Below are 17061 nucleotides of genomic sequence, written 5' to 3'. Positions count from 1 at the left end.
AAAACTGGTAATTGCAGGTCCAGGTGGGGAAAAAATAGCTAGGCCACATCCCCCCACCCTCATATTTGTTGGCAACCCAGACTTTCAAAAGCCAGATATTTACATAACCAGGATTTACAGCCAGTATTCCTAATTTTTTTACCCTGAAAATAGCATTCCTTGTATGCGAGAACAGTATATCTCAGTGGGTTTTAGCCATACCTTCTTACCAAGGCCCCTCAAGTTGCAATCTTTGAGGGTGTGCTGTGTTGCACATGTTGTAAATAAAGGAATGACACCAAGGACTGGATTTAAAGTGACTAAAAAAATTGCAATTGGCAAACTGTTTTAATAATATAATAATAATAAAAAAAATTATTTATACCCCGCCCTTCCCAGCCAAAAACCGGGCTCACACTAATTAAAATCACAGCAAAAACATAAAAACAATCAATTTAAAATACAGATTAAAATACAAATTTAAAAATTCAAAATTAAAACTGCAGTCTCATTTCCAAATAGCCCACCAATAAAAGAATGAAGCATAACTATCAAACAGAAACCAACCCATAAGGTGGCTTATTGTTATTCTTTTTTAATCAATTAACAAAAATGTTGGAAGCTGCTCATAGTGGCTAGGGCAACCCAGTCAGATGGGTGGGGTATTATTATTATTATTATTATTATTATTATTATTATTATTATTATTATTATTATTATATAGACATTCCTATTTTAATTGGAGAAATGTGTGGGGGGGTGTTGCAGAATGGTATACATATGTTAAATTTCTGTAAAATCTCTTGTACCAGATGAAAATCAATCATTATTGGCTGAAAATAGAACAGGGATGAAAACAGTTTCGAACAATAGAATAATGACAGACCTGGGTAAATTCCAGCTTTATAAGGCTATACAACCAGTTCTGAAAAAGTCAGTGCTGCTATGATGGACTGCAGGAGTGTAGCTACGCCTTCTTTCTGTCAGTAAGAACAACAACTTCTATGGATGAAATGAGCCAAGTCAGGCCAGAGAACTTTGTACTATCACGTTTGAGATCACCTGTCATAGTTTTTCATGTTACTCATGGCCTCGTTGTTTGGTCTTCTTTAAAATATCTAATTTAGGCTCCAAATTCCCACCTGTTAGATGTCCATGCATGTGTCACTTTGCATTTAAAATAATTCTCAGCAAAAATCTGTAGAGTTGCATTAGATCAATGGGACTTCTTTCAGAGTACATATGTTGAGGATAAGGGGGTTGCAATCTGTTAAGCAGAGTGTTGGTTTATCAGGCGCTAGAGATCAAGAGTAAAAAAAACAACAGTGTGTATTTTGTCCTATTACAATGTTTAAAATATTCTTACCTACTCTCATGTCTCTAGGGACAAAATGGGTTAATAAACTAAATAAATGCCTTTATTACAAAGGTGATAAGATTTATGGGATAAGAATTTCAGGCTCACTCTTCCATTCCTTTATTTTAAAAAGCGGATTGTTGGCTAAAGTAAATTACTTGATAATTGCTGGATCTTACTCACTTCAATCCTTCACACTTATCTACAAGTCCCACTGTATCCTCAGGGACTTGCTTTCTATGCATATTTTATTGAAATGAGCTCTAGAAGTACATTTTGTGTTTAATGCTGTGGATGGTGGCCACTGACACATGTCTTGTGAGTTGCCCAGTTGCTAAAGGGTGAAGGTGTGTCAGGAGTCCAATCCCTGGCTTGATAACACAGTGAGCGTAGTTAATTAAAAAGGATGATTTATTGTTAAAACAGATAACTCCAGACAGCTTTAACACAGCCTCCGCCATCATCAATCAAGATGACCCTTCTGAAGCCTGCTTCCGGTGAGACCAGATGTAACTGAACTTTTGCTTCATACATCTTTTGTTTTGCTTCCTATCTTGCAGCCCTCCCATTCGTCGAGACCTCAGCTCCCTCCTCTTCCCCATTCTCCAAGAGGCTGTCTCTTAACTCTTTCTCACCAGTTGGTGCTTATAGTGAGCTTTGACTGCGTTCTAGCTTGCTCTCCGCCATTGCCTTATTAGCTGGCATTCTAAGGGGCAAGGCAGTTGGCACAACCAATGCTCATTCTGCGTGGCAGTTAACCCTCTCTGTTCCTGACTTCTTTCTTCATTTGGCAGCAACCCTTCCCTGGGAGCTGGCTGCAAACCTTTCCTGGGTGCTGACTTATTCATGACAGGATGTAACTACTCTGGCTCCATCTATGGTTAGCTGCCATGCCATCTGCTCCACCAGTTCCAATGGGCAACATCCACCCATGGCAAATGGCCTCTCCCTCCCTAGTGAACCCCATCACCAATGTTGGCAGCCCCAACTGCAAGGGGTCATGACCCCAGACCAGAAGTCCAGTCATGGTACCTCTGAAAATGAGGTGGAGCTGCTCCCTGGTACACCCCATGTGGAGCTGCAGGCACCAGAGCTTGAATCTTCTCCACTGAACCACAAGGAGATACCTCTGTCACTCCACTCCACAGACTCCTTGGAGGAGCCACGGGGAGATATCCCCACAGATTGAAAAACCGGGGCTTACAATGCGCCAACATCTGCAGAAGAAGCACTGGCCTTTTGACTGGCCAGATGCAACAACCAAAAGTTGGGACCTATAACTAACCTGGGCTATAAAGATCTGATCCAGGACACTACTGAAGCAACTTCTGTGCTCTGCCTTAGTTGCAGGATCACTAACCACGGCCGTGAAATCCAGACCTTGATCCCTCTCCAAGGCACTGATCTTGCCTCACCTTCCTGTCTTCCAGAAACTGGGCTATCACCTCTCTAATGAAGCAATGATGCCGAACTGGACTTGAAGTTTCTCTTGGGTGTCTGTGGAGAGAGTTCTCAGGCAGGATACATGTAAGGTTTCTGAGAAGACAAGAGTTAATCATCCACCTTACTATCTTTTCTGTTCTCCTTGCCTATTTGTTCTCCTTGCCTATTTCTAGTATGTGTGAAGTGCTCCCTTTGTTCAAAGTGCCCTTGAGCCAAACTCCCCACTTGCATGTTCCTAGTACTTTAGAAATGGAAGCAAAGTGACATTGCCCCTTGCTGTGCATCTTCATATAGCTCAGCTGCATTTCCTTTGTGCTTAGATATTGCTGGTGTTGTGACAGGGTTGACCCCTTAATTGATATCTTATTCTCTCATGGGGACTGAGGTAGGGTGGATGCAAATAACCTCTTCTTTAGTCCAACTGAAGTGAATTTACTTACAACTGTTTTGTTGTTGCAGATTTGATCTGGTGGGAGATGTATGCCAGAGGGAGGGAAGAGGTGCTAGCTTCTTCCCTGATGCTCTCTCCAGTTCCAGCTCTCTCATTCACACCTTTGTGCTTATGACAGCATAGTACTTACGCCAGGCATGCGAAGCCTTTGATTCTTCCATTGCTGTTGGGTCTCTAACACCCACCAGCATGGCAAGTAGCCAGGGGTGATGGGAGTTGTAGCCCAACATGTTAAGAACCTACACCAACTAGGTTCCAATGACAACAGTGTACCTTCATTGCAGCGTCATAACTTGGGAGTTATGCTGGCATAGAAGAGTGAGTTGCAGTCCTGTCCTTGTCCAGCCAGTGTAACGAGAGGACAGATTAGCTTTGCACAACTCATAATCAGAATATAGCATGTTTGGGCTTTTTAAAAGAATATTTTGTTGCTGGGTTTTATTTTTTATTTGTTTGCTTTTCAGATTTTGCTGCTCCCCACTGCTTTTCCTCCCCCCCCTTCAAATCTGACTTCTTTTTCTAATTGCTTGGTGGGTTTTTTCCCCGTGTGTGTGTGTGTGTGCGCATGCGTTTTAAGGCCTATGGTGAGAAGGGGCAAAGAAGTAAATTGTGATCTCCTTTGGTATTTGCTGCTTTTGATCCACTAATGCTTTGTTGGAGTTCATATTGAGTTTTCACAGAAACCTGACCATTGTTGGCTTTCTGGATTCTTATAGCACTTGAGCAGTGGAATGGGGGTGGAGGAGGGAAGCAGAGGCTTCTGTTGCTATTAGGCAGCTGAAATACAGCTAGGATGTATAAAAGAATGAGGCTGGTAGTCAGCTGTGAAGATCACTAAACTGAAGGAATCTTTGCAAAATTCAGAAGCAGGTGACAGTCTTGGATATTAGCGAAGGGCTGCATTTGGGAGGGAAGAGTCATGGCACTAGTGAACATTCAAAGCCAGTGATTGTGCTGCAAAATATCAACTCTCTTTAGGATTCTAGGAAACATTGCATTCTACTAAGTGAATTTCCAAAACTGACTTGAAACGTTATAAATATAACGTTATATTATGTCTGCATTTTCACACTCACTAAACACCATTAACATTGCAGGACTTGAAACAGAAGCTATTTTTACCGCCGTAAAGTGGATAATGCCTGCAGAGGTCTCCACTCTATTTTAGACTTGAGGCTCCAAAAATAAAAATAAAAAATGTTACTGTATTATCCAACTTAGTGTCTTCCGGAATTGCTGGACTAGAGTTTCCATCATTATTTCATTTTTTAAACTTACAAAGTATATACCACCGATTCACACAATATAACATGGCAGTACTGAACATTGGCCATGCTGACTAGGGCTCGTGGAAGTTGAGGTTCAATAATAACATGTGAAGGGAACCAGGTTGGGGAAGGCTGAATTGTGCATACATAAGAAATATAGGATTGGGTAACCATGCTACTGATTGCTAGTGGTGGTGGTGAAGTTCTCCTGAGCCAGGCTCAGAATCAAAATGTGGAGGTCTGTGAAGCTTATTTTACAAGGGAAGGTATTAGAAGCCCCCAAATTTTATTCTGTACAGTATTGGTTAAAAATCAGAACAGGTAGGGATGAGCTTGGAGCACTTAGTGAAGAGGACGATTCTGTGCGGGCTGCTGGCAACGCGGGCCTGACCAGGACTATGTGCGCTCAAGAAACCGACTGGCGGTCTGCCAAATCCATCTACGACTTCCACGCCACGGACATCGATGGCGCCAACGTCTCGCTCGAGCGGTACAGAGGCCACGTCTGCATCATCACCAACGTTGCCTCGAAATGAGGCAAGACGGGCGTGAACTACACTCAGTTTGTCGACATGTACAGCAGATACGCTGAGAGAGGTTTATGCATCTTGGGGTTCCCCTGTAATCAGTTTGGCAAGCAGGAGCCAGGCACCAATGAGAAGAAGAAGAAGAGTTTGGATTTGATATCCCGCTTTTCACTACCCGAAGGAGTCTCAAAACGGCTAACATTCTCCTTTCCCTTCCTCCCCCACAACAAACACTCTGTGAGGTGAGTGGGGCTGAGAGACTTCAAAGAAGTGTGACTAGCCCAAGGTCACCCAGCAGCTGCATGTGGAGGAGTGGAGACACGAACCCGGTTCCCCAGATTACGAGTCTACCGCTCTTAACCACTACACCACACTGATGAGGACATCAAAGCCTTCGCTGCAAGTTACAGTGTGAAGTTCGACATGTTCAGCAAGAACGAGGTGAACGGAGACGGCGCCCACCCCCTCTGGAAGTGGATGAAGAGCCAGTCCATAGCCGGGGGACGCTGGGCAATGCCATCAAGTGGAACTTCAGAAGTCAAAAATTAAAGGATCCAAGAACTCTGGCAAGGCAAGTGGAACTTCAGCAAGTTTCTCATCAACAAGGAGGGCCAGGTGGTGAAGAGGTACAGCCCAATGGATGACCTCTTTGTGATCGAGAAGGACCTGCCCGCTTACCTGTAGGACTTAGCTGAACACACCGGATCATCCTGCATTTCCCCAGCCCCATCTCTCTCCACTGCTTTCCTGCAAAGTTTGCCTTGATGATGGCCTGCCTTGAAGCCAAACCCATTTGGTGAGGCAGGCCTGAGAAAAATATATATCTATTTTTGCAAACTCTTGCAGGGAAGGGGAGGCGGTAGACTCTGGGGCCTGGAGTTGCCTGCCAATGCTGTAGCAATAAACGTGTTTTTGTCTCTCCTCCTGGGAAAAAAAAAGAACAGGTATGATATAGTTCTCCCGCAACCTGCTGCCATTTTAGGTGGGGCACTGAAGAAATCTCCTCTACACACCACTTTTGCTTCTGCTGCTTGCAAGGGAAGAGTTTGGGAAAATATCTGGGCTAGTAGGGACATAGAGTAGGGTTGTCATCCATGCCTACTTATTGCATGGGAGGCTTCTTGCATGGCCACAGAATTAGTGCGGGAGGCCTTCCTTTATCACTTGTACATACAATGGTGCTTTTGCTCATCTAGGGTTGCCATGTGTCTTCTTTTTCTAGGATGCATCCTCTTTTCCAGGGGTAAAACTTGAGACAAATCGCATTTATTTGCTTTGAATGGCCGTCATAGCGTCCTCTATTTTTGCTCTTCCAAATATGGCAACCCTAGCCTTAGACTCTGTTCTCCTGTCTTTCCCCTCATCAACTTAACAACTCTCTCTCTCTGCTTCTGCATGGATTAATCTTCCGTCATACGTTGCATCCATGAATAGAACCTTTTGGAAACTGGCTTGGCTGTGTTCTTGACAATGACTGCTTTGCTCCTGTTTTCGATACAAGCTACAATTACTCCTGTTGTGCTTTCCCTGGTTATTTTTGCCTGTTTCTTTCCCACTGCGCTTTCTATTAAAAAAAAAACTTCCAGTGAGTGAAAAAAAAGGAGAGGAGTAAACACACACACAAATATATTTATATAAAGATTTAACAAGACCCGACTCACATTTTGGCATTCTATCTCTAGTACCCATGGAGGGTCCAAACTAAAAGGGCACATCATCTACTACAGGAATAGAAAGTTCTTAATACACTGCATTACACCACACTGCACCACCCCGAAAAAAGGCTCTATAAACACGCATATAATTCATATACTTTATTAATAATGAGGTATCAATAAAATCCGTCTACAAACATTAAATCCTTCCTGTATAGCTGGATGCATTTCAACTGCGCTGTCTTCCTCAGCAGTTTCTGCTTGCAAATAAATAATATGCCTGTATAACAACATTAAGAGTTTCATGGATCCTCTAGACACCTTGATTAATCTTCAAACTGTGACCATTAAGGTCAAAACAGGAACTGGATGATGATGATGATGATGATGATATTTATGTATACCCCAGCCACTCTGGGAGGCTCCCAACAGAATATTAAAAACACGATAAAACATCAAACATTAAAAACTTCCCTAAACACGGTTGCCTTCAGATGTCTTCTAAAAGCCAGATAGTTGTTTATTTCCTTGACACCTGATGGGAGGGCGTTCCACAGGGCAGGCGCCACTACTGAAAAGGCCCTCTGCCTGGTTCCCTGTAACCTCACTTCTCGCAGTGAGGGAACTGCCAGAAGGCCCTCGGAGCTGGACCTCAGTGTCCAGGCCAAACGATGGGGGTGGAGATGCTCCTTCAGGGCTTTAAAGGTCAGCACCAACGCTTTGAATTGTGCTTGGAAATGTACTGGCAGCCAATGTGGGTCTTTCAAGACCGGTGTTATGTGGTCTTGGCTCCCAGTCACCAGTCTAGCTGCCGCATTCAGGATTAGTTGTAGCTTCCGGGTCACCTTCAAAGGTAGCCCTACGTAGAATTCCGGGGACAGAGCTCCAGAATTCCCTGCCACAGAGGGAAAGTATTGTATGTCTGGGGCTGGTGGTTCCACCCACAGTAAGACACTAGAGCAGAAGTTCATGGCCCCCCTGAGCAACATGGCCACCAAACACAGTGCAGCTGGCTATTTGTATTTTGAAATAAGTGAAGGGATACACATCACCATCTGTTGGAGTACCAGATACTAAATTTAAGTCAAGTTTAAAAATATCTAACTGCACCACATATCCTCCAACATTTCTATAAAAAATAATAATAGGGACATCCTATTCAATAATTTGTTTATTTTTTTATTATTATTATTATTATTATTATTATTATTATTATTATTATTATTATTATTATTATTATTCCACCCTATACCGCACAGTGGTTTACAGAATAAAATCAAAATATAAAACCACAAAATCCATAATCAAAATAAAAACAGCAACCCAATAATACCCCCCCCCCAAAAAAAACACCCCACTTTTTTGCTATTTATACCCCACTCATCTGACTGCACTCTGGGCAGCTTCCAACACATATAAAAACATAATAAATATTAAACATTAAGAAACTTCCCCATACAGGACTGCCTTCAGATGGCTTGGGGGTTGGATAACCCCATACCCTCCAATATTTCTCCGATGGAAATAGGGACATCCTGAGGAAAAAGCTGGACATTCTGGGATCAAATCAGAATCCAGGATGGCTTCTGCAAATCTGGGACTGTCGCTGGAGGGACACTTTGAGGGTCTTGCACCTAAGACAGGAACAGAAGATAATCGCCTCCCTGCACAATTAGGCCCAATTCCAGTATGATGCAACAGGTTAAATTAGATGGGTTGGGTTGTTGTTGTTGTTTTTAAGAGCAAAGCAAAGATACCCCTTTTCAGCAGAGCTTCCTGTACCTTCAGAGCATAGGGAGCCAGATGGGAAAGGGAAATCTTTGGACTGGAAAAGTCATAAAGTGGTCACAGTGGATGCTAGCCGGCAATTCAGTTGCTCAATATCCAGCACTACTTCAACAAGGGAAAGGAACCTCTAATTCATTATGTCCAGGAAGGGACTTGACCAGCTTACCTGGCCAAATAATGGTTATTGAAAATTTGCATTTTCACAGTTCTTGCGTTATTTCTTGCAAGGAAATTAGTAGTAGTCGTAGTAGTAGTAGTAGTAGTAGTAGTAGTAGAAGAGTTTGGATTTGATATCCTGCTAAATCACTACCCGAAGGAGTCTCAAAGCGGCTAACATTGTCCTTTCCCTTCCTCCCCCACAACAAACACTCTGTGAGGTGAGTGGGGCTGAGAGACTTCAGAGAAGCATTACTAGCCCAAGGTCACCCAGCAGCTGCATGTGGAGGAGCTGAGACGCGAACCTGGTTCACCAGATTATGAGTCTACTGCTCTTAACTACTACACCACATTGGCTGGTGGAGGATATTTATTCATTTCAACTCTGACTTTCCTTATTGCTAAGAGAAACAAATTATTAACAACATCAGAAGCAAAGTACATCTCTGTCACAAGAGGGCATTACATCGGAGGACACTGATGAGTTTCACCAATAACTATTTCTGATCAGAATGACAGAAGTCGTTTTTCATCCCCACTCTCTCTTTAGCGCTGATTCTCCCAGGGGGTTCTTGGAACCTCCCGGGGTAATTAAATCAGATTCAACATGCAATTATCACGGGGGATGTGGCAGTTCCAGCTGCAATACGGTGGATGCTGGAAGACGATTGCATCCAGAAGCTAAGGCTGTTTCCTGAGTGAGGAGCTGGGGGGGTTAATAGGGCAGCAGGAGGCTAGGGTGGGGAGGAGAAATTCTTGTTTGGAAACTCTCCTGCCTTCAAATACTCTCAAACTGCCAGGAGGACGAGTGTGTGGTTTTTGAGGAGAAGTGTTGCCTTTCCAAGTTAACTCTCTGTTCCCTTTCCTGTCCCTTGTATGTGGGTTTTGGGCAGAAATAAATGCAAACCCAAACCGAGTATTTTTGGGAGTAATTTGCGACACACCCTCAGAACAAAGATGCAAAATAACAGACGAGGACATCTGCAAATAGCCCTGAATCAGCCCATGCTCCACATGAGACAGAAGAGGACTGTGGGTCAACGAAAAACCGAACTCCCATTATGAATTTTCATGCTTTTCTCTTCTCATCTTTTCAAACAATTCCGCTCGTTAACAGCTGGGTGCTAAAGAGAACTCTAACGGGGATCCAATGGAGCCACGTGGAGCTGCAGGGAGATCCCTTTTATATCCTGCTGATGTCCATGTCCGAGGATCACTTCACACGTGAGGCAAAGCTGTTCCTGTCATCACAGGGATCAGGAAAAGCTCCAGGTTGCTTGTAAAGGGAGAGAAGCAAGGCTATTGGGGGGAGGGATAGATCCTGTCTCCTGATGTTTTCAGGTGAGGATTTAAAAGTGAAACCGATTCAGTTTAATTGATACTGAATAATTACTTTGCACCCGATCACTCATTTGCTCCTGCATAATGAGTGGACATACCTCTATTCCACCATTGAACTGACTAGGCCTTCCTTGTGACATGTCTCCACCCATCATTTGGCCATGTTCTCTTTCCTTTCCATGGACTGAACAGTGTAAACTAGCAGGAATTTGCCAAACTTGTGAGTGACAAAATAATAATAATCATCATCAGAACCTGGAAAATGCACAATTTCAGGCTTACCCTACGCACAAAATACCTTTCGGTTTAAATCATCTTTGAAAAGATGATTATCTACCCCCACCCACCCACCGAGAAGGTGCATATGTAGCTGTTTGTCCCGTGTATATCCTTTTACAAGAGATTAAAGCTCAATCTCATCTGCCATTCTTCTTCCTATTAACCCAGGAGAGATCTTTCTAAAGCTTTCTATGGTATGTTCCAGTTTTCGTTGTCCTGAATGCTTCAAATGCAGCAGTGGTCCCTTGACCTGCTCTTTTTGCATGGGTCCTTTTTTAAAAGCTAAGTGCATTTTATTACGCTGTGGCCACCAGACGGGAAGGCTGCTTGAAAGGCTGTTTCAAATTAAAACTCATTTCCTTCTGCACTCCTGTGCAGCTGTGCCGAAGGCATGGGATGGGGGAATAGAAATGGCTCCTAGCAGGCAAGTACTATCAGTTGCTTAGAGACTATTTGTGTTTCCAAGTGACCAATACATTGGAATAATAGCAAGAAATAACAATGCCTGTGTCGTGCATGTCACTGAGATATTCACAACTACTGAATAAGCTTGCTCCAAATGCACTAGGGTGCAGAAGGAGCCAAGTCTGAATTCAGCATTTTGTCACCGACTACCAAATGCATCCATCCTCTTCCAAGGCACCCATTGTTGTCTCATAGCTTGATTCACAGAAGTGTCATGTTCGTTACCTGATTCTCGCAACATGAAGTGATGAGCTGCAAGCTTGAGTGGATCATCACAAATACACGAGTTCCATCTCTGGCGCCTTTCAATAGACAGGTCATCGATTCAGCTGCCTGTTCCCATCGCAAGGGTTCTCACTGCAAGGGTTGTAGGCGGAAGTGTGAACGAGCCCTTTGAATAACTGCTATGCAGGCCCAGCCCGATGATTATTGATTCAGAAGTTGAGTACCAGTATGCGTGCAATTGGGGGGTGGGCTTCATCACAAGCGAGCTCGTATAGGATTGCAATGTACAAAGCCAGTACACCCAAGTAAGTGTACACAGGGTGCAGCCTCACGTGTCATCCGCATGACTTGGCATTGCCACCAGAGGAAGATACATTCAGAGAAACGAATCTACAACACCTGTTCCTACTCGGATCCCTTTTTAGATCATGCATTACAGTGCTGCACTGTGAAAACTGTTCCTTTGTTCTCCCCTTTTTGTTTCCTACATTTTATCGCATTTGCAATTCATAAAAAAACAGCAAACTGTTCTCTTATCCTGCGATTACCAAGCTTATGTAGGGAGGTTTGAATAATTTTGAACATCCAAAGTAAGTTTTGTCCATCAGGTCATTCCTATCCATGCTCTTCTTGCCATCTTCCAGGTTGCTGGAGACATGTTTTGCTTTTTACAGAAGTCACATGTTAACTCATTCCCTTGAGACCGGGGTTGATAACTCCCAGGCTAAAGGACTACAGCCTTACTGTAACCATTCTAGCTTTGGCTTTTGCTCAGAGAGAACCCTACCTATCAATCCTACTCGCTTGAGCACCCTATGATTCTGTTTGGATTGAGCGAAGGCCCCTGGATATGAGAACAGCTCCCATCAAGTACAATTCTTCCATCATTGTTGGACTCCTGTAAACATCAGCCCCAACCAGCATGGCCAATGGTCAAGGGTGGTGGGAGCTGCGGAAGGCACCAGGCTGGCTGCCCCAGCTTTAAAACTATATCAAATATGAAACAACAAATACAATCTTGATTTAAAATATCTTAGGAGTGCAATTAACATGGGTCTGCTGGCCCCGGGGGTGCCCAGCCCAGAGGACACCAGGTGGGAAGACCAGAAACTCACCCGGGGCTGAGGCCAGCAGCCCCGGACAACAGCGGTAGATCCAGCGAGGCAACCAAGTCCAGAGACAGGGCGGCGGCAGGGTCAGGTAACAGTCCGTGGGTCTAGCCAGGTAGTCAGAGGTCAGGAACACGCCGGGGGTTTGTCCACAAAGCAGGGTCAAAGTCCAGTCCAAGGTTCAGGAGTCCAACAGGGGGTCAGTCCGGCAAGGAGCAAGGCAGGAAGCAGGGCAAGGTACAGGTCAGGAACAGGCACAGGGACACAGGGAGGCACACGTTAGCAACTGTGTTGCTCACGCAATTTGGGGCTGGGGCTGGCCGGCCTTTTATCTGCCCCGAGGCCTAGGGCGGCCCTGATCCTCCGGTGACTCGCCTCTCCTTCTGGCCTGGAGGCGAGCACTCCTCCTGCAGGAACTTAGTTCCCTTCACCTCTCTGCCCTGAGCCTCTGCAGCTCAGGAGAGGCTGGTGGGTTACCACCTTCCAGCAATGGGTCCTCCATCCCATCAGGAGCCAGAGCAGACTCAGCTGATGCCTGCACCTGAGGATCCAGCACAGGTGAGGACCTTTCAGGTTCATGCCCCAGCCCCAGTTCTGCAGGTTCTGGAGGCGGGGAATCCTGTTCAGCATCTGAGTCCGAATCCCAGGCTATCACAATGGGATAATAATTCCCCGTTTCATTAGTCTTCCAGTGGATTGGAATTCACAATTAGGTTGCATCCCAATCTGGGGTGGTGTAAAACAAACACACTGCTATTTTCTCCTGTCTCTTAGGTAAAACAGGAAGAGGAAGAGGAAGAAGAAGAAACAACCACCTGGGGCAGAGAAAGGAAGTATAACCAGAAGTGTAAAAGAGGCCAGAGCTCTTTTACATTTTTGATTATTACACAATGGATGAAATTGGTGGATCCATTTCTGCATCACAAAACACACCTGCCCAAACTCTCTCTCTTGGACCCAGCCCCTCTAAAAGAGGAGAGAGTTGGAAACAACTAAAAGCAGGTCCCTACCTTGATGGCAAAAAGTGAGGAGGAATTAAATAACCTCTTAATGAGGGTGAAGGAGGAGAGTGCAAAATAAGGTCTGAAGCTCAACATCAAAAAAACTAAGATCATGGCCACTGGTCCCATCACCTCCTGGCAAATAGAAGGGGAAGAAATGGAGGCAGTGAGAGATTTCACTTTCTTGGGTTCCATGATCACTGCAGATGGTGACAGCAGTCACGAAATTAGAAGACGCCTGCTTCTTGGGAGAAAAGCAATTACAAACCTAGACAGCATCCTAAAAAGCAGAGACATCACCTTGCCAACAAAGGTCCGTATAGTTAAAGCTATGGTTTTCCCAGTAGTAATGTACGGAAGTGAGAGCTGGACCATAAAGAAGGCTGATCGCCGAAGAATTGATGCTTTTGAATTATGGTGCTGGAGGAGACTCTTGAGAGTCCCATGGACTGCAAGAAGATCAAACCTATCCATTCTCAATGAAATCAGCCCTGAGTGCTCACTAGAAGGACAGATCCTGAAGTTGAGGCTCCAGTACTTTGGCCACCTCATGAGAAGAGAAGACTCCCTAGAAAAGACCCTGATGTTGGGAAAGATGGAGGGCACAAGGAGAAGGGGACGACAGAGGATGAGATGGTTGGACAGTGTTCTCGAAGCTACTAACATGAGTTTGGCCAAACTGCGAGAGGCAGTGAAGGATAGGCGTGCCTGGCGTGCTCTGGTCCATGGGGTCACGAAGAGTCGGACACGACTGAACGACTGAACAACAACAAAAAAAAAGCAGGTCCCATATTGCAGTTTTCAGTTAAAGTTGGAGGGTGTGGGGAAAGATTTCTGGGTGTTTTAAAAAAAAGGAAGAAGAAAAGTGTTCGAAGACCTTACAGCCTTGTAGTATATGAGTAGATTTGATTAACTTACAATATATAACTTTGCTGTTTCCTATTTGAGTTAAGAACTTTCGGGGGAATGTGCCATCTGGCCCTGGCGATTTCTTACGATTTAGCTTGCAGATTAGTTCTAAAAATACTTTGTCATTTTTCTTTGACGCTGTTCTGATTTATTGCCTTTGGAGAAAAAATAGGTTCAGGTGTAGATATCTCACCCAACATCTTCTGCAGTAAAGACAGATGTAAAGAATTCATTGACATGCCTTAGCAATTTCCCTGTCTTCCCTGAGTGCTCCTGTTACGTCTTTGTCATCTAGGAGCTCACTGCCTGTCTGGCTGGCTTCCTGCTCCTGATGTATTTAAAGAATTTTTGTATGATGAGGTGCAATACATATATATAGCAATTTGTTCTTCAAAAGCCTCCCTGATTGTAGCCTTGCATATAATTTATCTACCAAGTTTGTGCTATGCTCTTTACCTAGGCAAAACTTTCAGTTCTGAAAGGAATTCACTTTGACTTTATGACTTTGTCCCCCCCTCCCCCCATGATGGCATTTTGGGGGGCTACGCTTGTAGGGTTTTTGAGCAATGATAGAGACAGGGCGAGGGCTATTTTTCCCAACCAGAACTCAGTTCCAGCACCTCTCAGGTGAGTGACATTGTTATTATAAGAGAACAAAGGAGGCATCCTTGGTGACTTCTGGCACCTTTTTTCTCAAAAAAATACAACTGGATAGAGAGATCGTAAAAAAAAAAGTCTATTTATACCATTATTTTTAATAGCCTCCATGCTGCTTTTAACTGTATTTTTCACTCTCAAGTAATTAAAACACACACACACATAAGGGATGAGTAGATTTTCCATGTTTTGATTTAAGTAGGTTGATTCTGCAAATAGCTTTCCTTTGCGCCAGGGAAAGGAAGCCTGTAGCCCTGGGCTATAGCATTTGCTTGCATGCAGAAGGTCCCAGATTGAACCTGCAGTATCTTCAGATGTCCCTGAAACCTAAGAGAGCCACTTGTGGGATCTTGGTCAGACTTGGCATAAGGCAGCGTCCTATGCCCTTAAGGACAGTTTCACACTCATTTAATCTGAAGGAAGGGCTGTAGCTCAGTGGTGTGACACACTAGAAGTGTCCCATGCTCCTGTGACTGCAACTCCCAGGATGGACAGTGAGCAGGGAAGCCAGCAGCTGGAGTCCAAGATATCTGGAGAACCACAGGTTCCTCTCCCTGCTGCAAAAAGATATGCAGACAATGAGGTTTGCATTGCCGTTTCTGCTTCTTTTGAGGCCAGGCCAAGGTCAGGTCCCTTAACTTCCCTCCGAGAGCATAGAAGCCAACTCCTAGGGGATGAGGACCCTTTAAAAAGGTAAAGGACCCCTGACAGTTAAGTCCAGTCGCAGACGACTCTGGGGTTGCGGCGCTCATCTCGCTTTACAGGTCGAGGGAGCCGGCGTTTGTCCGCAGTTTTTCCGGGTCATGTGGCCAGCATGACTAAGCCGCTTCTGGCACAACGGAACACCGAAACCCAGAGCAGTTCACAGAAATGCGGTTTACCTTCCCGCCATAGCGGTAACTATTTACCTACTTGCACTTTTGGTGTGCTTTCGAACTGCTAGGTTGGCAGGAGCTGGGACTGAGCAACGGGAGCTCACCCTGTTGCGGGGATTCGAACCACCAACCTTCTGATCATCAAACCCAAAAGGCTCAGTGGTTTAGACCACAGCGCCACCCATGTCCCTTCACCTCCCCAATAAAATATCTGAGAAGGCTGCCCCCCCCCAGGTGATGGGCATTGCCAATCAAATGATGTGTGTGTACCACATCTTACTTGGGCACCCCAATGTTTTGTTCAAGTTGGCACCCCTGTCTCCAGTTATGAGGGCTAGCGATTCCAGTACTTAATTGCACACCCAAGGTCTATGTTGTAAAAGACATGTAAAACATTTGCAACAGTCTGTTCCCCTGGAAGAGTTTCTGGATCCATTTTGAGAAACTGGGGGAGGAAGGGGTGGGGCAGGGAGAGACACAGAGAGTGGTGTCTACAAAAGACAGTAAATCTGGATACAGTATATATTTTTATCCGTGTTAAAACAAAAACAAAACAACACCTTAACCCCCCACTCCAGGCAGGGATGCCGGCACAGCGCATCTTCTGAGCGCATCCCTCTCAGGATCGCGACCTTCCCGCGCACAGAAATCGCGCCCGCGCCTGGGTCTTTTCAGACGGCGCTTCTCCGATCCCCCAAGGCGGAGGAAAGAAAGGCTGTGGCCTCCGGTTCTTGCAGAGCGGAGGCTTTTCGTGCCCAGCCTTAAACGCCGCCCTGTTGAGCAGCGCTCGGCAAGACGCCAGCCAGTCCTGCCTGGCGCGCACCGGGCGCTCTCGGAGCCGGCGTCGGTCACCAGGTGGCGCTGCCGGCCTCTCTCTTTCTCCGCCTACCCCGGGCTGAGGCCGCCGCCGCCGCCGCCGCTGCTGGCGGCTCTACTGCTGCCAGATCTTTGGCTCACTCCGCTGCTGCCGAGCCGAGGAGCGGGAGGGCGGCAGCAGCAGCAGCAGCAACATCGGAGCCGCTAGAGGAGCCGGCGTGCCCCCCGCAAGAGAGGCGCGCGGCGGCTGCCCTTGGAGACCCGTCCCCGCCAGCTCGCCTTCCGTCTTTCAGCCGGCGCTTGGGGGGTGCTGTGGGAGGCGGACACGTTCAGGAGACGAGAGAGACGCAAGCCGCTGCCTCCGGCCATGGAGAAGAAGACCGTTCGCCTGGCGAGCTGAGCGGGGACAAATCGGGGAGGGGAGAACCCCTGTCCCCCACCCCAGTCCGGATCCGCCCCCCTCCGCGAAACTTTTCCCCCGCCTTGAAGCCCGCCGCAGTGCCTACCGAGAGAAAACTTCGCGCCGTCTGGGATTTGCGTGTCTGAGTCTGAGTCGATCCCTCCCCCTTTCTGCTCGTGACTCCACGAGTCGATCGTTGCCTTTGCAGGGATCGATCTCCGTAGCCTTGAAGTAATGTTTTGAGAAGCCCGGAGCCCGGAGCAGTTCCTGGAAACCCCTCCTCCCCCGTAAAGGTTTCTTCCTCCCCCTCCCCCCCCACACCCTGTTGAGCTTCCACGAGACCCGGGAGCCGAGCGCCGT

General features: G+C 45.9%; 1 long non-coding RNA gene and 1 pseudogene across 1 annotated transcript; both read left to right on the top strand.

Moving 5' to 3' along the window:
* The first annotated feature begins 4825 nt into the window (after positions 1 to 4825).
* On the top strand, positions 4826 to 5169 carry LOC117038938 (annotated as a pseudogene).
* Positions 5170 to 5407: 238 nt separating this feature from the next.
* LOC117040872 lies at positions 5408 to 5946 on the top strand. The gene is made up of 2 exons (XR_004425901.1): positions 5408 to 5548; positions 5602 to 5946. It is a non-coding gene; the product is annotated as an uncharacterized LOC117040872 (long non-coding RNA).
* Positions 5947 to 17061: the final 11115 nt, after the last annotated feature.

The sequence above is a fragment of the Lacerta agilis genome, chromosome 2, assembly GCF_009819535.1.
Source record: "Lacerta agilis isolate rLacAgi1 chromosome 2, rLacAgi1.pri, whole genome shotgun sequence".
Taxonomy (NCBI): domain Eukaryota; kingdom Metazoa; phylum Chordata; class Lepidosauria; order Squamata; family Lacertidae; genus Lacerta; species Lacerta agilis.
The sequence above is the reverse complement of the archived record's forward strand: the minus strand, read 5'-3'. Positions and strand labels throughout refer to the sequence as shown.